Source organism: Nymphaea colorata, chromosome 5 (genome assembly GCF_008831285.2).
Source record: "Nymphaea colorata isolate Beijing-Zhang1983 chromosome 5, ASM883128v2, whole genome shotgun sequence".
Classification (NCBI taxonomy): domain Eukaryota; kingdom Viridiplantae; phylum Streptophyta; class Magnoliopsida; order Nymphaeales; family Nymphaeaceae; genus Nymphaea; species Nymphaea colorata.
The window spans coordinates 18,932,292-18,956,917 of record NC_045142.1 but is presented as its reverse complement, the minus strand read 5'-3'; positions in this window follow the sequence as shown (position 1 = coordinate 18,956,917).

Sequence of the window (24,626 nt, the reverse complement as noted above, 5' to 3'; positions counted from 1 at the left end):
TGACCCAAGGCAGGCACATTCCTTACACAACTTCAAGAAAGCCTTATATGATTTAAAGGACATGGCTCAGGCATGGTTTGATAGATTCTAAGGCTATTTACCTGGTCACGATTTTGAAGAATGTAAGTTTGATTGACCATTATTTAGTTTACTTAAAAAAAATATAGGAATGACTAGCATTGGATTATGTAGCTAATATCAAAGTCACAAGCAGCAGCAAGAATGCTACAAAAAATCTTACTAAAAGCTTTTCTCAAGAATTTTCCATCAACGATTTGTGCATCCTAAATTTCCTTTCAAGCATCGAATTAATTTAGGATAATATTTGCATTGTGTTGTGACAAAGTAAATATATAAAAGATCTTCTCACAAAGAATTGCTTTAGTTGAGAAAATCCTATCAATGCTCCTACTGCTCCAAAAATAAAATTGTCCAAATATCAAAGTGAAGTACTTCAAGATGCTACTTTATGCAAGGTTACCATTGGATGTTTACAATGCATTTTGTTCACCAAGCTGGACATGACATATGCAATAATAAAACTCGTTTCTTCATAAAAAATTTCACTCAAGATAATTGAGGACATATTTCAAAAATACATAATCTTAACCTACATGTGTTCTTTGGAGAAAATTAGCTAGGATATCTAAAGTTGAACTCAAGAATATCTCACCTATCTACACAATAATATAATCTCATGAAAGACAAGAAAACAAAAAACAATGGCCAAGTAAAGCACTTTGACAAATATATGCTTGTACCTATATCAATTTATGAATCATTATAGATTCATACGTCTAGTACAAGCATACACCTTGAGATATTGTTGTTGTTGTTTTATTATTGGGGATTAAATAAATGTCATATAAAAATACAAGAGTTGTCCAATTTGTTATTTTTGTGTGCCTACAGTTGATTGGTAAGTAAAACTAAAATGTGCTTATAAGTCTGTCAATAGTAATAATAATTGCATGCATATGCACAGATGTTTACAAGAATTGTTGCAATAAATATTTGGTACAATTAAATGTTTCGTCACCTATATGTATAATATTGAAACTGTGCATTTTGAGTCACTTCACTTCGTGCAGTAGTGATGTAAGATGGCTTTGGGATTGCTTCATATAAGCTGCAATAAAGCAAATGTAGACATTGTACTGATAACTTTTTCAAATTCCCACCCCATTTTCCCTTTTCAGGTGACTGCAAATAGAATAGTTGGCAATGCAGCCACTACATTGCTGAGATGGTTTGATGATGCCAAATAGGTACAAGTTATGTCAAAAGTTTTAATAACTATGAAAAATTTTGTGTCTTCTAATTGTGTTTTATGTTTTGGCTTTGTTGACTTGATTGTATATGTAGTCTTAGTGGTTTGTTATTAATAGTTTGTAATAACATCTAAAAGTTATAAAGTCATGGATGTTGGAAGATTATTTTTGTGTGCTATGTCTTTAAAAGATTTTGCTTCAAAAAATATATATTTGTTACATCTTTAGTTTTCTTGATGATATGGCACATGTACTTTGGCAGTTAAGTGTTTGAAATAAATATTGCTCAAAGTAGGCCACTAGATTGATGGTTTCATATGTCTAAATTTTTGCTTACTTATCCCATGCATATTTCTCATTGCAATTATTCAGTTAGGTAATTTGTGAAAGGGAAAAGAAAACTATGTTTTTGTCCTATGAAATATGAAGTGTTTAGATATGCTATTTAAACCAAGCAATTCCAAAAAAGTGGTTGCTATTTAAATCCAACAATTAAACATCTACATAATGACACCATAATCTCTACAACAAGAAGTACATTAATCTTATTTTGAAATAGCTTCTAAAGAACCAATAGGAGGATTAAAAATGAGATTTACTCAATAAGATGATGAAAATGAGCTACTGATAAAATGATAATCTCTACAACAAGAAGTACATTAATCTTATTCACCTTTTGATTGTGTAGTTCAAAAGGTGAAGCACTAAAAGAAGGTACCTTGGAAAAAATATAGGAAAGTAATTAATTTTAGAGAGTGGATCTCAAAATTTTAAACGGTATATGTTTTGGTAAAAATTTTGATGCTTGTGACAGACTTGTAATTTACTATGTTCTAATTTATGGAATAAATTAAATTGTCCTTCCTGGACCATGGGGTGTTCCATCAAAAATTTGATAGCAGTCATGAATTAAGTGGACACTCGTATCACCGGGAACAAGGAACAGAGAAAAGTATGAGACTAAAAGCACTACCCACATGCCTAACAAAGGAAGAGGGAGAGGGCTATGCCCAGCGAGGTAATGCCCACGTACATGGCATGGGAGCGGGTGCCGGCTACGAAAAGACTGGTGCAAGAAGGGTTGAGGAGTGCAAAGTCGATCATCAGGTTCCCTTTAATCGTGCTGCTTTGGGAAGTAATTAGGGAATTACCTCCTTCTTGCTCAATTTGTGGTGCAACATTGACAAAACGACACATCAATTTGAGAACAACCCTACAAAGAGACACAGAAGGAGGCACAGGAGGAAGCAGATGGCAATTAGGATGGATGATTGGGCTAGTAATAATTCTCACCATCATTGGATAACACTGCCGATGTCGATGCCTCCTGCTGGCCCAATTCTACGTCTACCTCCACCTGCTCAGGTGGAGTACCGGCGTCTGCATCTACTTCCAACTCCACCGAGAGGGCAGCAGGAAGTTCAGTGTCCTCTGGCCTGTTTACCACAGGAGCGGTGTGATAGAACGACGACATAGTGAAGCTGACGAAGTCCCTCACAAGGTTTGTGATAGAATTCATGTCTTCCCTCCTTTCCTTGCGGATGACTATGACTGAAACACTCTCCCTCTTCCTGGATCTCCCTCCCTCTCTCTCTCTTACTCTCTGTCTCTCAGACGATGACTACCAGACGAACAAAGCAATAGGGAACGAACGCTCGTCGAAGGAAGAAGTTTGCTTCTCTATTACCAAAGGGACCAAAGGGACAGGGAAGGAGGGAAAGATCAAGGATGGAGGATTTGGGTGGACGGAACGGGAGGGATAAGGGAGTATTTATAAGTGAGTGGAGAGGGGATGGGTTTGAAAGTGAAAGAGAAGGGAAACCGATGCCTAAGCTTGGTTGGAAGAGGGGCACCAAGGCGTCTTTCTTTCCTTCGTTGTGTTTCTGTGGGCTTTGCCCTCGAATAGGCGGGCGATGGTAATTTTTTTTTTTTAGTGTGGCGGCCAACCATCTGGTCATTTTGCATTGGTCATGAATATTTTGGCTCTCTCTCCCTGATTTAGGATTCCTTTCTATATATTTATTTCCGTAAATTCGAGACCATTGATCAATGTCACTTTTAAAAAAATATGGCCAACAAACTGGTTTCCCTCTATAATAATGGATTTCACTTGGAAGCCTCTGTTCTAGGAGAGAGAGGCAGGTTGCAGGCGGTGTGTCGTAGATCGAGGGGAGAGATGCGAGCAACTTGCAGGTGGTGTGTAGCAGATCTTACAGAAAGAGGTGAGCGACTATATCTCTAGACAGGATGTTCTCTTAACCACATCCATTATTTTTTGGATGTTCATATATTTTGGTTCGAATTCCGATTTCAAAACAATTGTAAAAGAAATCAATACCATATCCAAATCTGAATCCAACTTAAATCTCATTTCTAAATTCACATGTATATTTGAATCCGCATTTTAAATTGAATCCTAGCTGCACTATAATATGTTAATAGCCAACTTTCAAAAACCTTGGACATTGGACATCAGATATTTAATATTTCAAATTTAATCTAAATCCTAGTCTGATCAGATATTTATTTAAATATGACTTTATATCTAAATTTAATCGGATGTCATTTCTTAAATCCAGATGAAATTTGATTTATTAATCAAATGTTAAAATTTAGTTTCATATTCTCTTTTTTTTTGGAGTAGTTCAATCGTACGATGTATCAAAATTGGATTTTATGACATCCTTGCCAGAAGGAGACCTCCAAATATATTATGTGAAAGAGGTTCTTCTTGAAATTTAATTGACTCCCTATTTCTGGTATATATTCAAATCTAAATTTTTGAAATGTACATTAAACAAGCATATGTTTGGCTGCCCTTATCATGATCTTGAGCATCGAAACTCTTTCATTTGAGTATTTAGTCGATTTTTCACTTTGTCTCTCTCCCTCCCTCCCTCTCTCTCTCCCTACATATATATATAGATATATATACATATACACACACATATATCTATATATATATATATGTGTGTGTATGTATGTATGTATATATATACATATACATACATACATATATATATATATATACATATATATATATATATATGTATATATATGTATGTATGTATATATATATATATACATATTATATATGTGTGTGTGTGTGTGTATGAGATGGTAGAATAAGATTCACAAAATGTAGAGAGAGAACCAGAGGCATGTGTTTGCTTGCACGCCATGGCAGGTGGTTTGTGAAAATCATGACTGAAAGCCAAAATTGATGTTGAGCTACGATTGGTAGCGTGTGAAAACTGACGACGACCATGGAAATCCACAATGATGACGGAAGAGATTGGAGATGAAGATCAGAGACAATATTACACAACAATTAATCACTTTGAAAATCAGCTCTCACATTTTGGGAGCTTAATAATTTTGTGTTTCATGCATAAAAATTATGCATCATTACCACTAGTCAATATATGCACGCATTTTTGTTCGAACAAAAGTCTGTTGGCCAATTAATTGTGTGAGATGGCACAGCTCCACCTATTATCATCTGTGACCACCTCACTCTTATTGACGTCAAAGAACACCCAATTGTTACGCGTTATGGGTAGTGAGTTCACTTTGTAATAGGGTAACCGCTTCCATGTCAAATTTTTTAATCTTACATGAAGAAAGTTACAAATTGAGCTTGCTTACCTATACACGCTTGTGTTCCTTGTGTGGGATTCTGAAATACAAGATCAGACCTGTCGGCATGAGGTCTGATCATTTCTGGCACTTTATCAAGGAGTAATTAGACCAAAAACTATACTAAAATGTGTCGTTTCCTAAATCTAAGTGTCATTCAAAACCTAAGAAAGCAAACGTACCCTAATTTTGAAATCATGCATATACTGAAATCTTAGTAGATATTAGAAATAGACTGATAAAGAAGAAGAAATTAATATGAAGTTTGTTTATATTCGAATTACTATAGATCATTACAAATCGTTGTCTTAAATTTAATATGATGCATGCAAAACTAGGCCATATAGACCTGGAGTCCTGTCTCTAATAGGACTTGAGTGTCGGACATGGACCTAGCAAAGAAATCTGGATCTGAAACCAAAAATTGAAATCAAAATGTGAGAGATTTATATAATTCTGGTTTCAAATTGAAATGAAAACTATCATATCATGATATTGAGATTAAGAGTTCGTGATTGAAAATTTAAGGTCAGAAATCCATTAGATCATGATCTCATATTAAATCTTTTAAAATCCAAATTTTGAGGTTATAGATTCAAATATGGTGATTACATGATTTAAAGACTTGTACTTGGGCTTGATTCTGTGGGAATTGATCCAAGGTTTATGATGAAATACTCATTTGCTTAGAAAATCTATTCAAGTTCCAAAACCGAAAATGCAAGATCTAAAATCTAGGGTGTGAAATTTGAAATCCGCAATCCAATATCCATAGTTTGAGATTTATGATTTGAGACTCATATGTAAAATCAGATTTAAAATCCAAAGTCTGAAATTCAAGATCCAAAATCTAATATCTAAAATGCAAGATCCATAACACAATATGAAATCCCTAATCTAAAATGTGAAATCCAATAATTGAGATCCAAATCCCATGTACTATAATTGGGTCTAATATCAAAGTTTAGACCAGTTATAAGGCTGATGATTTGAATCCAGTGCCATGAATTGAGACCTAAGATCCAAATAGGCTAGGGGTAGGTTGGTCTAAAGTAGGTTTAAACCTACATAGGGATAGGTTTGACTGTAGTAAACTTGTTTGATATTATTCAAATCATGTGATATATGATATAAACTTCATTCATTTCATATGAATGGGTGTCTAAAGAAATTTGACTAGACAAAAAGGTTATGGAAATAGGTTCACAAGTAGGTGACTCTAAGACGGATATGAGCTAGGTCTTTGTAGACTCGATGTCTACATGACCTAAGGTTTTTGAAATCATTTAAATAATTTAACTTTCTAAATATTTTAGAAAAACATGATTTTGAAATGGTTCTTGTGTGAGAACCAAATTGGATTCAAGTTACATACTTGGGTTAATGCCAAAGGGTATGCTACTACGCTGACCCAGTGTTCCATTAGTGCCTAAACATATAGAAGTCGATTGCCATTATTGTGAGGGAAAAATACAAGATAGAACCATGCTAACTTTATATGTCAGAAGTGAAAAACAACTAACCAATATTTTCAGCAAGAGTCATGCGAAAGAGAAGCATCAATGCAGAGCCAGAAAATTTGGACAAATTGACATTTGTACACCAACCTAAGGGGGAGACTATAACGTGATTTTAGGAGAAGAGGTCAGCATCTTCACCTCCAGCTAAGGCATATCAGGAGGTTGCACATTTTTGGAAGTGATATCCTTTATTCCTAGAAGCTTATTGTTCTCCTAGTGAATGCATTTTGGCTGTTCTTAATTTCTAGAATTCGAGATTTCTTCCCATGCTCATTATCCTGTAGGCCATTATATTCTCACTTTGTATGATGTCTCTTCTTCTCCTTGGATGTATGCTAATATGTCAAACCGTGTAACCTTCTGTGTGATGATTTGTTCATGATTTTGTTTATTGATATCATGATTTAATTGATAAAGAATAACAATATGTGAGTCATGACAGTGCAAAGGTGGTTAATTTCAATGATATATCTGATATTTGATCTAAAAATAACAAAAATCCCCATCTCGTCGAATGGTAGAATGAACACGCCCATGTTAAGCACCAAACATGCGAACTGCTCTATCTCTAAAGCCCACCCCTCTCTCTATTTAAGGGTTCAGAAGTGCCTGGTTGGCTAGGTTTTCAAACATGGCGTTATTTATTTTTAGCCATTGAGTCGAGGTGGGTAACTTAATTTGTATTTTCTATTTGTTTTTCTCCTACAAATACGAAAAAATAATTTTTTGGGTGCACGAGTGAACTCTATCGCTTGGTTGAGAGGCTGAAGCCTCCCCTCCTTCCCCTTGCCCTTGGATGAGACCTGCATTAGGACTCCACTAAGGATGTTAAATGTACCTACTCATAATTAATGATTTAGGCTCCCTATATAAGCTAACTAAGTACTTCTCAACAGGTCAATGATGGGGTAATTTTATATTGAAGAAAATTCTTATGCGTTTTTTTTTTCTTCTTTTTTTGTTTATATGTAACTAAACTTACAGTAACAAACATGGCCTAGATTGACACCAAAAACTAATTGGGGCATTATTCTTTGTTATATATGTATTGGCCTTTAGGTTTAAACAGCCAATGATCTAATAAGGTCTACTGGCAATCTAGGCTTGGGCATCAGCCTGGCTCGGCCGATAAGGAGTCAGGCTCAGACCGGGCCTCAACTCATAACTGTGGCTTGGCACTGGACCAACACCCGAAACCCGAGCTCAGACCTGGCTCAGTTAAAATTTAAAATATATATTTTTAACTTAAAATAATATATAGATATAAGTAATTGTAATAAAATACTATAATTATATATATATATATATATATATATATAATAAACAAAAATAACATTAAAACTCTCTTATCATGCAAAATCGGGCTTACTCAAGCCCACCTGGTTCAGCCGATGCCTTTTTTTGGGCTTGAGCCTTGTTCGAGTCGAGCCGCATATTGGGTACCCGGCCCAATGCCCTGATGCCCAAGCTTATGGAAATCTCACGGAAAGTGGGTATTCCATGTGCAAGCACCCTACATACGACAAGGCACCAGGGACCTGTCATGCAAAGGGGGCTTGGCCCATTGAGCTGAGACCCACTCTTCCCAAACATTAAAATTATTTTGCATATTGTTATGACCAATATACCATTTAAGTGATAAAAAAGGGTCTTCTTTTTTTTGTCATACTCATAGTGTTATCTCATTATCTCATAAATATTTTGTTATATCATACTTATGTTTAGCGTTATTTCATACATCCATCATTATCTCATACCTATTTGTTATCTCATATACATTATCACATACATATTTATTATCTCATACCTATTTATTGTCTCAAACATCCATCATTCTTTTGTACCTATTTGTTATCTCATATATATTATCTCGTATCTATTTGTATCTCCTACCTATTTGTTATTTCATACATATTAGCTCATATGTATCTGTTATTTTATATATATTACTTATTTGTTATTTCATATATCTGTTATTATCTCATACCTATTTGTTATCTCATACTTGTGATCTCACACCTATTTTTTGTCTCCTACACATGCATGCACAATGTTGGAGCATTAAATTAAACATGCATATTGGTAGTAGCATCCACAACCGACATATGCTCATTATATATACGGAGCGGCATATAAAACTTTATCAAAAACATATTCTCACATGTTACAAGTGAAGTGCTAGAATCTAAGACAAAGTAGAGAAAACTATGAACATTTATGCAACTACAAATTATGTACACCTCAATTGTCGGAGAGCTACCTCAGGATGATCATTAAATTGAAGGGACAATTTAAAATTGCTTACATTGACCAAAATTACTCATACTTATGATTTTTGTCAAGCTGCCTTCTGCCGGCCTACACCTTGAACTGGTTAGGTCACCTCGTCCTATTTATTCTACCGAAATGCATAGTACGTGAATTTGTATATGCAATCATGTTTAAGAATTTGCTTGATCCAAACAGGAGTGTGTTTCCCATGCAAAGCTGTTGGGGAAGTAGCGCTCCTATCCGAGCAGACCACCATTTCTGTTTGATATTTTTTTGATAATATCATTAGCAATTTATTATCAAGGGAATTGCCACATAGCTTCTATCGCTTCCTTGTGGGTTTTTTAGGAGAATGTGGTTTCTATCGGTTCTTAGTTATGCCATAGACCTTGCAAACAAATGCCATACTTCAGTGAAGAACGGGAAACTCCTATGTCAAGGCAAACGAAAGCACGAAAAAATTCAGTGGTTGCCCATGTTTATATATATATATATATATATTAACTTGGAAAAACTGGACTCTCTCTTCCGGTACTTGACACCCTCCCCCTCCCCCTCCCCCTCCCCCTCCCCCACCAACTCTCCTCTCCCTTTCACTCACTCACCCTCTCTCTCCCTCTCTCTCTCTCTCTGTGGAAAGCTGAAGGAGGAGTATGTAGATCTATACCTATTTGTGCACGTCAAAGCAAAGAGAGCGGCTCATCAATGAATAACCATTCAAAACTGCAAGGTGGCTTGGATGCAAGTAGTCGGCAGATGCCAAAATTTAGAAAATCAATACATGTAGAGACTTAAAAGAGGAGCCTTAGGTGGAGTGAATGACTCATTCATTCTCAAATAAATATTACGATGAATTGGGCGAAGAGAATTTACTTTGTTATGCTTCCCTTTTGCGTAAGAACAATGGACTCTTTTACACAAATTAATTACCAAAGAAGCAAGGAGCACACATTACAAAGCATGAAAATATGGCATGATACGTATTGGCAACCTTTATCAACTGAAAAATATCATAAACTTCGTGGTTGATACATTTGGGCTGAAAGAGATTGAGGAGGTCAGCTAAAATAAGGTCAACAACAATTTAAAAATTTGCCTTCACCATGCATGCGAACTTATTCTCCCAAGTCATCAGCTAAAGGAAGCTACATTTGTATTGGACAAACAAAGATAATGCCTCCCCTAGTTAAAAATTTTGATTCGAAAGTAAAAATTCTTGAATCATAATTTCTTCTCAAACAGGAACAGAATCAAAATTTTCAAGTTTCAGTTTCCTAGTTCCAACAAACGAAATACCACGTTAATTTGTTTAACAATTTCAATTTCTTAAAGAAATGAGCATTTTGTTTCTAAAATTCCATGGTTCTGGATATGTCAAACGCCTCCTCAGAGAAATGATCTTCTTTGAGATTTAATTGTTGATTGTAGAAAAAGGTCCGACTACCCAACAATTAATAGTATGGTTAAACTTGAAAAGAAGAACAGCGGTTCGGTGAGAACTTGAATGGTGGGAATTTACCTGGTTGCCTCCTTCCGACCGATGATGGCGAAGGTTCTCCATGAATTTACATCGAACTCTGTCTATATGTCACACAAGAAGCAGCCTTATATTTTTGTGAGAAGCCATTAACTGGCGGTGCTAGCAGTCACATTGGGATGCCCAAACAACTGTGCTGCGAGAGGACAACGTAAAATCAAACTCAGTAAATGATAGCTACATACATGCATATATAAGAAGTGTCAACTGTGAAGGCGATCTTGTCCTTTCTCACTCTACTTTGAGAGGGGTCAATTTGTCATTGTTTGCTCTTGGTGCCTTTTATCACGATTTCTCTTCCTCTACCATGCAAAGTTTTATGGTTATGAGGAATTTTTTTTTCTTTAGTTTCCAAAGAATTCCTCTCCTATAATTCTGAACAGCAAAGAAGGAGATCGATCGCTCAAGTGGCTTATTCAAACTTCCTGAGAGTGAGGAGCCTGAAGTTCCTGGCTGAGTGGCCCTAACATTTTAAATCTTAAGACTGATAATGGGAACTAAGTATGTAAATCAGAAAATAGCTACGAGATATGAAGTTATAAGTATGCACTTCCACCGCTATGGTTTGCAGATTATTCCATACGATGCAGGAACTGCTAAATGAAGCTTGCTACCTTATGAGCAAGGTCTTGGAGTGAGGGGCAAGAAACCATGGCTTCCCTTTTCCTTTGCCTCTTAGGTACAAGGTTGTGTCCCAAGCAAAGGCTTAAAACTAACTGTATCAAACTACTTGGGCAGAAGAGAATGGAGGGAGGCTAGAGATTCCAATTCATGTATTAGAAAAAAAAAAAAAAACTTGTGGATAGAAGATAAAGTTTGCATGAAACGTACCCCTTCAAAGATCTGAGTTTCTTTCCTTCTGCAAAAACGAGCAAGCTGCATCCTCCGATCTGCTAATCAACACCTCCATTGTCTTGATGGGAAACTTTAGGCATATGTAACTCAAGTTAACGCTTCTTGGCGAATGCCAGAAAGAACTTTAACCAGCTCTCATGCCTCAGCATGAATTACAGTTGATATTCACTCCAACGTTCATTGGTGAAGTCCCTGCAATTGTTGATTATGAATTTGCAGAACGTATTTATGAGGCCACACCACAACTTCACATGTCTAAGATGTAATTTAAATGATGAAATAACTTAAAAAATCAAAATCCCCACCTTGACCGCTAAACAAAGGGCCTTCGGTACAATTTAATATAAATGGTGGGCAATAAAGGAATATTATTGTAAATATGGACTTTGGAAAACTTAAATTCACGTTCGTGATCCACTAAAAGTTTAGATATCTGAATACGAACTCGCGAGTTAATATTTGTGCCAAATTTAAATATCTGGAGCCAAAAATCATGAGCCAAAGTAGGGGAGAGAACGGGGCATCATGCCGGGTAAACTGAATTGACTGGGGCAGTTGAAAAAGCAGCACCCTTTTAAGTTTTCCCTCATAAGGAACTTATGTTTTTTAAAATTAATGTTTGAGAGTAGGGAAACTTGGTTTTGAATGTCATCAAATCTAATCATTTGATTGGGGAATCTGGAAAAGTTAAAATAAAAAATGACCAATTTTCCCCACTCAAGTATATTTTTCCGCTAGTAGTGAAATCTGAAGTGTCTGCGTTTCACCCCTTTTTAATATATATATTTATGTATATATAGTTGTCTCCCATTTCCTTTCTTATTATTTTTTCATTTAATCAGCTCTCTATCTCTCTCAATTACTCTCTTCGCGTCTCCCATGTCTCTCACTTTTTCTCAACAAAATCAGTTTTAGGCCCGAGATATACATAAAAGTTGTGTTATTTTGCCACCATCGTTGTGGGTTTTGATGCTACAACCCATGACAACGTTGGGTTGTCATCACAAAGTTGGACGCAGATGCTTTAACCAAAAACACGGACATAAATTTACGATATTAAATGAACATGAATTAATTATGTGAAAGTTGACATAATTTCATGCGAAGCTTATTGGTAATAAATACTACTATTTTGTAAGCAACCTTAGTATTGATGAAAATAAACTTGACGCAAATAAAGGACTAGTATATTTGGAACAGTCTTAATATAAAGTGGCAGAGGAAGAGGGAGGTTGTCGGCGAGTGTCTCCTCCTCTCTCTCTTACCACAAGATATGTTGCAAAGTTGGTTTGCATATCAGGCCCTCTTTGACTCCCATTGATACTACTTAAGACCTATATAACTTCAAGTTACTATGAAGATATGGAGGTTAAGAACTGCTATATAAAATGCAAGGGCATTGTGTATATGATATTTATTTAGAGCAGAACCTAAATCCCAACCCAGTCTGATATTTGTCTAAAATATGAATCCAAATCTAATCAGATGTCACCTCTTAAATGCAAATCCAATATGTTTTCTGACCGCTACTACTAAGTACACTGTCAAAAGCAAGCCTTAACTAATCCAATTCATAATCTTCCAGTTTAGTCAGCCTTTCTGACAGGGGCCAAAAAATGCCGAGAACAAACTGCCCTCAAGGGTAATCGCGAATACTATATTTGAGTAGATTTGTATCTAAAATAAATGTATACAACAAAGCAAAATTAGAAATCCAATAATTTAAGTTGTGCTCGATAGTTTCCGATTTTAGATTGGAGACTGCATATACACAATATATATATATATATATATATATATATATATATATATATATATGTGTATATGACAATTCAATCCTAATCCTATTGAATGTGGAATATTTTCTCAGATGACTAAAATTTCCAAAAGAATATAAAAAAAAGGTGTCGTTATATTGACGTTGCCGATAGCTTATGATGTAACGACGGATTATATAGGGCGGCTCTGGCAGTGATGCTTGTTTTTTCTTTGTGTTAATATATTTCCATTTAGTCAGATAGCTCCCTCTCTCTCTCTCTAAAAATTGAACATGTCCGCTTTGTTGCTACACAGCCTGGTTGTTTGTGCCTTGTGTTTGCCGTCGTGGCAAACTAATTTGTAGAGCCCAAGCAACAAGAAGGTTGCCAGCTGCTGGTTCGGGATACAGATAAAAGTTGGGAGGCAAGGAGGTGCAGAGCCGTACATATCTTCTCGATCGATCCGGCGACAGCCATGGCGCTTCCCTCCTCCTCTCTTAGCTACCGTCGTTTCCAGTATTCCAGAGGTTACCCACCCACCCAGCTGGCTCATTCTTTTACCAGTTCTTGCATCTTCTTATGATCTACACGCACTCATCTGTTACTGTCCTCCATTGCCGCTTCGAAATTAGGAAACAGTTATTTATAGACTGAAAATTAGTCTGTACCATAGAGGAAGTGAAATCGCAACAGGAGGCCTTCCGCAAAGATGGCCCTCAAAAAGGGAAAGGAAAAAACAAAAAAGGTCGATCGTCTTCTCGGTTAATATATAAATGTGCATCTCCTGAGTTTCATTTTCGGTAGTTCCCTGGCATGCATCTAGTGGAATTTTCTTTGCACGCCAATTCCACTGCTGGCCACCAAATGGGCTTTTCCCCAAAGGCATATATAGGGCTGCGATATCTGATCGTTTGACAGGCATGTAGACAAAAGGGAGATGGTTAATCCATGGACAACGTTGCTGATCATCATCAAAAGGAAAAGGAAGAGCCAGGTAAATTTCCATTTAAATTAACTCTGTGTTCCTTTAGCGCTCGAGTGAACTGGATCTCCACTCAAGCTTTCAAGTTTAAATTTATGCTCGACTCTACCTAGGTACCCCATATATTTTTGTCATGTAATATTAACCCGTATAGCTTTCCAAGAATTTGTTTCATCATCCAAATAGGCACCTCTTGACGAAAATGACCAGAATATGCATCCTAAGCTTTGCTCGTTCAGGCTGTAACACGCAAGGCATGCCCTCTATCTTACTAGCACTGAATTTTCTTCCAATGAAGGGAAATTATGTACCAAATGCCCCGATCTCCACTCAAGCTCTCAAGTTTAAATTTATGCTTGACTCTAGCTAGGGACCCCATATAATTTTGTCAAGTAATATTAACCTGTATAGCTTTCCATGAATTTGTTTCATCATCTAAATAGGCACCTCTTGATGAAAATGACCAGAATATACATCCTAAGCTTTGCTCATTCAGGCTGTAACAAGCAAGGCATGCCCTGTATCTTACTAGCCAATGAAGGGAAATTATGGACCAAATGCCTTCTACCCAAAGGCATTTCACAGATAATGGTCATAACTTTGATTAATTAATTGTCAGTGAAGGAAGGACCAAAATTACAAAGCTTATAAAGCAATGAAAAATGTCTAAGGTGACATGCAAGCAATGGCTTGGCATGTTCAAATTAAGATTGAAATTAGGAAACTAATTTAGCCGAGCGCAGTTTTAATTATATTCCAAGTCAAAAATAGAATTAAATATGCTAACTAGTCACTCCGACATCAAGGTGAAATATGCACCACTCTGAGCAAAATTACCTTTCATTTGTTTCTCAAAATCGAGTTGTTGACATCCCATTAGCTGTTTCCGTCCTTCCTTTCAGTCCGAATTTATCAACCGGAGTTACGTACGGTGGTTTCAATTCATAAACTATGATTGATAACAAAATGTATTTTCTGCCATGTGCAGGTGCCTACAAGTCCTTCCTTTAAAGAACAAACATATATATAAACAAATTATCTCTGCCCAATTCGGTGCAGTTGATCAGAATAAATGTTGAATGGGCACTTATAGCCACCTAAGCCGCATATTAAAAATTAAGTATGATGTTTGCATCAATATATAAATTTGATTTCTTGAATTTTGAATAAGACGTGTTTTCTGTGACAATTGCTCTAACCATCCTCCCTTTTTGGAAAGATCTCTTCTGGAGCAAGATACATTAGCCTCCATAATATCCTACACATTTGTTGAAAGAAATATTTGGTTATCCATGAGGGCAAGGGGCAACGTTAGAGTTTGCCTCTGAAACAGCCCACCAAATTTTCGCATGTGATGTTGGCTTGAAGGAAAAGAATCCTCCTCGTCTGAGACACTTTCTCCTTGCAAAAGACTATCTAAAAGCCAACCAGATGACAAATCTTTAGAGGAAGAGCTCTTAAAATGTGCAAAGCATGCATCATGAGTTTGATCCAATTTATAGAAGTTACCATGATCATTCTCACAGGAGAAAGAACTAAGGGTTTTACAGTTGGAAATTTGTATAGGTTATCTCTTTCTTTGACAAAATGTTACCTTTAATAGATTATATAATTAATGAATTTCTTTCTTCACATAAAGATATTATATTAGGGTAATTAGTTTGTTTTAAGTCTGTAGCAGAATATGCATGTACTGAAAAATTAAATGACAATTTGGAATTGATTTCAACTATTAAAGGTATTATATTTGGGTAATTAGTTTGTATTAAAGTTCTTTACATAAAGATATTATATTAGGGTAATCAGTTACCTTAAATTTTACGGTTGTAAATTTGATGAAGAAATCATCAGCAACTTGAAATTATTTAAAGTAGCAGAACGTATTTATGAGGCCAAACCACAACCTGATCACGTCTAAGATTTTAAGAAATGGTGGGAGATAACTGATGATGGATTATTATTGTGATGTCGATGTTGGAAAACTTAAAATTCACGTTTGTAATCCACTAAAGAATCAAAGGCCAACAAACAGTGCCTCCGGCATGGTGGTCTAATCAAACGAATGGCGCGTGTATTCTGGCATAAGGACTTTATTTATTTATTTATTCATTTTACTGCTGCCCTTTTCTTAATTAATTTTTTATGTATCGAATCCAATTTCCTGCATGTTGCTTCACGTATGCTATACGATCATTGTGGGTTTTGAAACTACAATTATGTAAACGTTGGACTGCTGTGACAAAACTGGACTATTTTGGCAAAAGATTTAACCAAAAGCACCGATATAAATTTTTGATATTAAATAAACATGAATTTTATGTGAACGTTGACATGATTTCCCCGGAAGCTTAATGCTAATAAAGAGCACGATTGGCATAAGGGGGAGACAATAACCTGATTTTAGGAGAAGAGGTCAGCATCTTCACCTCCAGCTAAGGCATATCAGGTGGTTGCACATTTTTGGAAGTGATATCTTTTATTCCTAGAAGCTTATTGTTCTCCTAGTGAATACATTGTGGTTGTTCTTAATTTCTTGGTTTCGAGATTTCTTCCCATGCTCATTATCATGTAGCCTTTATGCTCTCACTTTGTATGATGTCTCTTCTCTTCTTCCCGTTGGATGTATGCTAATATGTTAAACCGTGTAACCTTCTCTGTGATGATTTCTCTTATCTTTTCTTCATGATTTTGTTGATTGATATCATGATTTAATTGATAAAGAATAACAATATATGAGTCATAACATAGTGCAAAGGAGGTTAATTTCAATGATTGCCCATATGGGACCCACCATGGTCAATTCATGCACCAACAGTTGACAAGGTAACTCCATAAAGCTCATACGTTTGCACATGTGTGTATGCATGTAAGGGAAAGAATCACATGGGTTCATGTAAATGGGTGGCAAAATATATTTATGAGGATGTTAAGATGGATGTAAAGTACAATTTTATTCATTTATATGCATCTTATGGATTAGTAAATTGTATTCAAACAATATGGAGTATCTAGTTAATTATCAACTACAAGGACAATTAAGGGCAAAGGAGTAAGCAGTCACAGATATAATTGGTGATTTCCATGAGCCTTATAGACTTCAAAGTTTGTTTATGCACTCTTTTCAAGCAATCCCTGAAAGGTCATAGAATATGGTTGTGAAAATTAATTCACTGGGCTAAAAGATTAGCAATATATCAGATGTCTTTTTACTTCAAAAATCAGATGGCATGGCTAATGAACATAACTTATTGTTCACTTTTTTAGTATCATAAACATATATTATACACACATTCAAGCAGTTAGGTTTTTAAAATGATTGCTCAGAAACACTGGCATCAAAAACACTAGATGGCCAGATGGATGGTCGATCATTATGTATACTGCTTGGCATAATTTTTTTTTATTTCTTGCCTCATGCATCTTTTTTTATGCGGCTTTTCTCGTAGCTAACTTGTCAATAACAAATCATGTTATTGTTTCAGCAAACAGACCTTGATTATATATAGATATTGTTTTTAAATTCAACACTCAAACTTTGAAAGTAATCACACCAATTGCATGAACAAGGAAATTGGGTTTTTGAACATGTACTCTAAAAACATGTGTTCCAAAATGTTCATGTCATTCACCCTCTAAAGGACCAATAAGGTATCCTCTAGAAGGTCATATTTATGTATACATATGCAGAAATAAATGCAAGTGATATATATGATAGTGGATCTCAATATTTTGAATCTACATGTTTTGGTAACTATTTTTTATGCTTATAATAGGTATGCCATTTGCCGTGATTATCTAGTGGATGGATATGAATTCTTCTCCTTAGGAATCATGCACCTCCTTCGAAAATTAAGTTGATTGTATATTCAATTTCCCTAGCTTTTTTTGACATTGTATAACTATAGACCTATATATTATGCTTGGCTAAGAAAAGAGAATTGAGAGTCTAAAAGGAATATACATGGAATATTAGAAAAACCTTTTTTAGATGAATATTAGGAAAAGCTCTTTGCTTTGCATGGTCTGTGAAAAACTCTTTAGGTTTGGGCCCTAACGACGGTTGCATATTAGGGGGTTGACATTAACCAAATAGCCTTCCTACTTGGAAAGGAGGAACCTTTCCTCTAGGAGAATAGAAAGAAGAAAGTTACTTTCTAAAAAATAATTAAATATATATCTGATGATCTAAAAAATGACAAAAATTCCCATCTCCTCAAATGGTGGAACGAACACACCCATGTTAAGCACCAAGCATGTGAGGTGCTCTATCTCTATTTTGAATACGTCTAGATGATGTTTGAATGCCATTAAACCTAGTTTTCTTGACTCGTAATAATTTATTTTTTCCTTTCCTTATCTTGGGTTTTTCATATATACTTCTAGGACCCAGTATTTCCTCAAATTGTTCTGACCAGTCAACTCTTATTACCTTTTCATTCATCCATTTTTTTGCAATGAACATATCCAAATAATATTACAAAAGAAATGATTTAAAGAAAAGAAAGAAGCATAAAGGTGTAAAAAAAATTGAAAGAAAAAGAGAGTAGGAAGAGGAGGAGGATTCCTTTTGGGGGCAAAGAGAGAGAATAGATCTTGTTAATTTTCTTTTTTTTTGCGCTATCTTTATTATTTTATGAATTTTTCCCATTAATCTGGTTGGGATAACTTTTCAAAATGTTTATCATGGATGATACCATTTTCTTGAAATTTACTCCTTGATCTTCGACCTTTTTTGCAAAAACATTTACGGTCACGGGATATATGTGATATTTTAAAAGAATTTATAGGTTTGAGGAGTGCCTGGTTGGCTGGGTTTTCAAACATGGTCTATATTTATTCTTCCCCATTGAGTCGAGGTGAGTAACTTAATTTGTATTTTCTATGTGTTTTTCACCTACAAATACGAAAAGATAATTTTTCATGTGCCTAGAGTGAACCTTATCACTCGGTTGAGAGGCCTTCCTTCCCGAGACCGCGTTAGGACTCCACTAAGGATGTTAGATCTACCTACTCATAATTAATGACTTGGGCTCTTTATCTAAGCTAATTAAGAACTTCTCAACACGTCAATGATGGGGTAATTTTATATTGAAGAAAATTCTTATGCATTTCTTTTTTCCTCTTTTTTTGTTTATATGTAACCAAACTTTCACTAACAAACATGGCCTATATTCAGACCAAAAACTAATTAGGGCTTCATTTCTTGTTATGTACGTATTGGTCTTTAGGTTTAAACAGCCAATTATCTAATAAGGTCTAATGGCAATCTAGGCTTGGATATCAGCTGGCATGGTCGATAAGAAGTTAGGCTCGGGCCGGGCCACAACTCATAACTGTGACTTGACCCAGGCCCAACACTCGAAACCTAACCTCAGGCCCTGCTCAGTTAAAAGTAAAAATATATATTTTTAACATAAAATAATATATAAATATAATTAATTGTAATAAAATGCTATAATTATATATATATAATAAACAAAAATAATATTAAAAATATTTTATCAGGTGGAATCGGGCTTAGTCAAGCCCACCCGATTCAGCCAAATGCCTTTTTAAGGGCCTGAGCCCGGGCTCAAGTCGTGACAGGTACTGGGTACCGATGCCCCAATGCCCAAGCTTATGGCAATCTGAGGAAAAGTGGGTATTCCATGTGCAAGCGCCTCTACATACGACAGGGCACCGGGGACCTGTCTTGCAAAGGGGTTAGCCCATTGAGCTGAGAGTCTCCTCAAACATTAAAATCATTTTGCTACTATTGGTCTAAAGGAAACTCAACCACTCATGTACTAATGGTTGGACTTAAGTACACCGTGACCTATGTGATAGGGTTGTTTGACAGCGAAACACTTTTTCAAGGTTATTATTACATTTATAGAACACTAAAACTAATCTTGTATGAGTCTAACCTAGTCTTTAGAGAAGATTTATGAGGCACTTAGAATATCCTTACTGTCAGTTACCTACTATCAGTTCATTCGATAAAGAGAAAAGTTTGATACCATTACATAAACCTACCCCAAACATTGAAGAGATTCATAGAATATTATGTTACAAATTTTCGTGCATTTCCTCCAATCTTTGAGACAAATTTATGAAATAATAACAAATTAATACTGTCACCAAGCCACCCCTATTAATCCACATGGCTGTGCTATTCTCCCATGGCCCCAAGCAGGTCTTCTCTCCCATACAAATTTTAGAAGCTGGTTATGTATGCCATGCCATGTATGAATATTTTATGCATCATTTTATTAATAACAAAAATGCCCATGATTAATAAAAAAAGAAACTCTTTTGTATGAACAAAAAAGGAAACCGGTAAAAGAAGATTTTGATATTCTATAAAGGTAAAACTTATTAGTTCGTATAAGCATATTGTTATGACCAATATACCCCTTTAAGTGATAAAAAAGCGTCTTCGCTTTTTTTGTCATACTAATAGTGTTATCTCGTTATCTCATAAATATTTTGTTATTCATACTTATGTTCAGCGTTATCTCATATATCCATCATTATCTCATACACATTTGTTATCTCATACACATTATCGCATACATATTTATTATCTCATACCTATTTGTTAACTCAAACTTCCGCCATTTTTTCATACATATTTGTTATCTCATATGTATTATCTCATATCTATTTGTATCTCCCACCTATTGTTATTTCATACATATTATCTTATATGTATTTGTTATTTCATATACATTACCTATTTGTTATCTTATATATCTGTTATTATCTCATGCCTATTTATTATCTCATACTTGTTATCTCATACCTATTTGTTATCTCATACACATGCATGCACAATATTGGAGCATTAAAGTAAATATGCATATTGGTAGCAGCGTCCACAACCGGCATATGCTCATTACATACATGGAGTGGCATATAGAACTTGGTCCCACAATTTTTTTCAAAAACATATTCTCACATGTTACAAGTCAAGTGCTAGAATCTAAGACAAAGTAGAGAAAACTACTAACATTTAGGCAAGTGCAAATTATGTCCATCTCAATTTTGAGAGAGCTACCTCACGATGATCATGAAATTGAAGGGACAACTTAAAATTGCTTACATTAACCAAAATTACTCATACTTCTGATTTTTGTTCAGCTGCCTTCTGCGGGTCTACACCTTGAACTGGTTAGGTCACCTCATCCTATTTATTCTACTGAAATATATAGTACGTGAATTTGTATATGCAATCATGTTTAAGAATTTGGCTTGATCCAAACAGGAGTGTGTTTCAAATCCAAACCTGCTAGGGGAGTAGCGCTCCTATCATAGCAAACCACTATTTCTGTATGATATTTTTTGATAACATGATTAGGAATTTATTAGCAAGGGAATTGCCACATAGCTTCTATCACTTCCATGTGGGTTTTTTAGGAGAATGTGGTTTTTATTGGTCCCTTAGTTATGGCATATACCTTGCAAACAAACGCGATACTTCAGTGAAGAACTACTTTGTCATGGCAAATGAAAGCAGGAAAAAAATCAGTGGTTGCCCATGTCTCCCTCCCCCGATTCTTGACCCCACCCCCTCCCCCACCAACTCTCCCCTCTCTCTCTCTCTCTGTGAAAAGCAGAATGAGGAGTATGTAGATCTACACCTATTCATGCACATCAAAGCAAAGAGAGGGTCTCATCAATGAATAAGCATTCAAAACTGCAAGGTGGCTTCGATGTAAGTAGTCGGCAAATACCAAAATTTAGAAAATCAATACATGCAGAGACTTAAAAAGGGAGCCTTAGGTGGAGTGAATGACTCGTTCATTCTCAAATAAATAACGATGAATTGGGCGAAGAGAATTTACTTAGTTATGCATCCTTTTCTTAAGAAAATAGACTCTTTTAAACAAATTAATTACCAAAGAAGCAAGAAGCACGCATTGCGAAGCATGAAAATACACCATGATATATATTGGCAAGCTTTATCAACTGAAAAATCTCGTAAACTCCATGGTTTATACATTTTGGCTGAAAGCGATTGAGGAGGTCAGCTAAAATAAAGTCTAACAATGATTTAAAAATTTTGCCTTCATCGCACATGCAAACTTATTCTCCCAAGTCATCAGCCAATGGAAGTTAAATTTGTATTTGACCCACAAAGATAATGCCTCCCCTAGCTTAAAGATGACAACATTTAGGGGCATTTGATGGTTTGGAATTTTGTTTAAAAAATAAAAATCTGGAATCACAACTCCTTCGCAAACAGGAATGGAATCAAAACTTAAGGTTTCAGTTTCCTAGTTCCAACAAACAAAATACCTTGCTAATTTATTTAGTAATTTCAATTTCTTAACAAAATGGGCATTTTGATTCCAAAAATCCATGATTCTGGATATGTCAAATGCCTCCTTAGAGAAATGTCAAATTATTCCAGCTTTAGGGCCAGTCTTGACCTTCTTTTGGATTTAATCACTGATTGTAGAAAAATGCTACCCAACAATCAATGTTATGGTTAAACTTGCTGAAGTTGGCTTCTTAATTTGGTCCACAATTTCACTTAATTGCCACTTAATTAAGATGTGGGGACAGAGACAAATTCTCCTCCTGCTTGCCTACCGAAAGCCAAAAGAAAAGAAAAGAAAAACAGCGGTTTGTTGAGAAGTTGAATGGTGGGAATTTACCTGGTTGTTCCGATCGATGATGATGAAGGTTCTCCATGAATTCACATCGGCCTCTGTCTATATGTCGCACAAGAAGCAGCCTTATATTTTTGTGAGAAGCCATTAATTGGAAGGGCTAGCAGTAAGATTGGGATGCCCAAAGGACTGTGCTGCGAGAGGACAACGTAAAATCAAACTCGGTAAATGCCAGCTACATACATGCATATATAAGAAGTGTCAACTGTGAAGGCGATCTTGTCCTTTCTCGCTCTACTTTTAGAAGGGTCAATTTGTCATTGTTTGCTCTTGCCGCCTTTTATCACGATTTCTCTTCCTCTACTGTGCAAAGTTTTATGGTTATGAGGAATTTTTTTTCTTTAATTTCCAAAGATTCCTCCCCTATAATTCTGAACAGCAAAGAAGGAGATCGATTGCTCAAGTGGCTTATTCAATCTTCCTCAGAGTGAGGAGCCTGAAGTTTCTGGCTGACTGGCCCTAACATTTCAAATCTTAAGACTGATAATGGGAACTAAGTGTGTAAATGAGAAAATAGCTACGAGATATGAAGTTATAAGTATGCACTTCCATCGCTACGGTTTTCACATTATTCCATACGATGCATGAACTGCTAAATGAAGCTTGCTACCATATGATCAAGGTCTTGGAAAAAGAGGCAAGCAACCATGGCTTCCCGTTTCCTTTTCCTCTTAGGTACTGGGTTGTGTCCCAAGTGAAGGCTTGAGACTAACTGTATCAAACCATGGCTGCCTACTATTGGGCCAGAAGAGAATGGAAGGAGGCTAGAGATTCCAATTCATGTATGAGAAAAAAAAAAGCTTGTCGATAGAAGATAAGGTTTTCATGAAGCGTACCCCTTGAAAGATCTGAGTTTCGACACTTGCCCTTAGTTCTTTCCTTCTGCATATACAAGCATGGTGCATCGTCCGATCTGCTAATCAACACATCTGTTGTCTTGATGGGAAACTTAAGCCATATGTAACTCAAGTTAACGCTTCTTAGCGAATGCCAGAAAGAACTTTAACCAGCTATCATGCCTCAGCATGATCTTAATTACAGTTGATATTCACTCCCACGTTCATTGGTGAAGTCCCTGCAATTGTTGATTTTGAATTTGCAGAACGTATTTATGAGGCCACACCACAACCTCACATGTCTAAGATGTAATTTAAATGGTGAAATAACTTAAAAAATCAAAATCCCCACCTTGACCGCTAAACAAAGGGCCTTCGGTACAATTTAATATAAATGGTGGGTAATAAAGGAATATTATTGTAAATATGGACTTTGGAAAACTTAAAATTCACTTTCGTGATCCACTAAAAAAGTAACGGCCAGCTGTACATCTGGTGTGGCGGCTTTATAAACGATTGGCGCTTGGGGATGTTAATGGATTAGATCTGGATTGGATATCCATTCAAAAATGCTTTCACAGAATTGGACATAGCAATATATATATATATATATATATATATATATATATATATCCGAGTAAGAAATCAGAATTCATCAGATTTAAATAAGAAACTCCATCTTATGAAACTGAGATTCAGTTTTAAATAAATGTCTTGTTAGAAAACAAAGAACTTAACTTAGATATCCTATTCCAAGTTTAGATATCTGAATACGAACTCCAGGTAAACTGAATTAATTGGGGCTGTTGAAAAAGCAGCACCCTTTTTAGTTTTCCCTCGTAAGGAACTTATGTTTCTTAAAATTAATGTTTGAGAGTAGGGAATCTTGGTTTTGAATGTCATCCAATCTAATCATTTGATTGGGGAATCTTAAAAAGTTAAAATCAAACACGACCAATTTTCCCCACTCAAGTATATTTTTCCTCTATTTGTGAAATCTGGATGGTCTGCGGTTCATCCCTTTTTAATATGATAATCAATGTTGAGGTGGCGTCTAATCATGTGTCTTACCTAGGTATTGAAAACCTGACCTTTAGAAGTCGCGCATCTAATTATGTAAAATATGGGCCATGCAATTGTTGCAGAAGTGTGCTTTTCTGCTTTGAAAGGAAAGTGTTGCTTTGGACCGCTTTCTTTATGTGATACAGATGTCAAATAAACACTCCCTCATAACATATCACAGACATTACTGCAAAACATTGAACAGTTGCACAACAATCTACAGTGCCATCCACACCTTT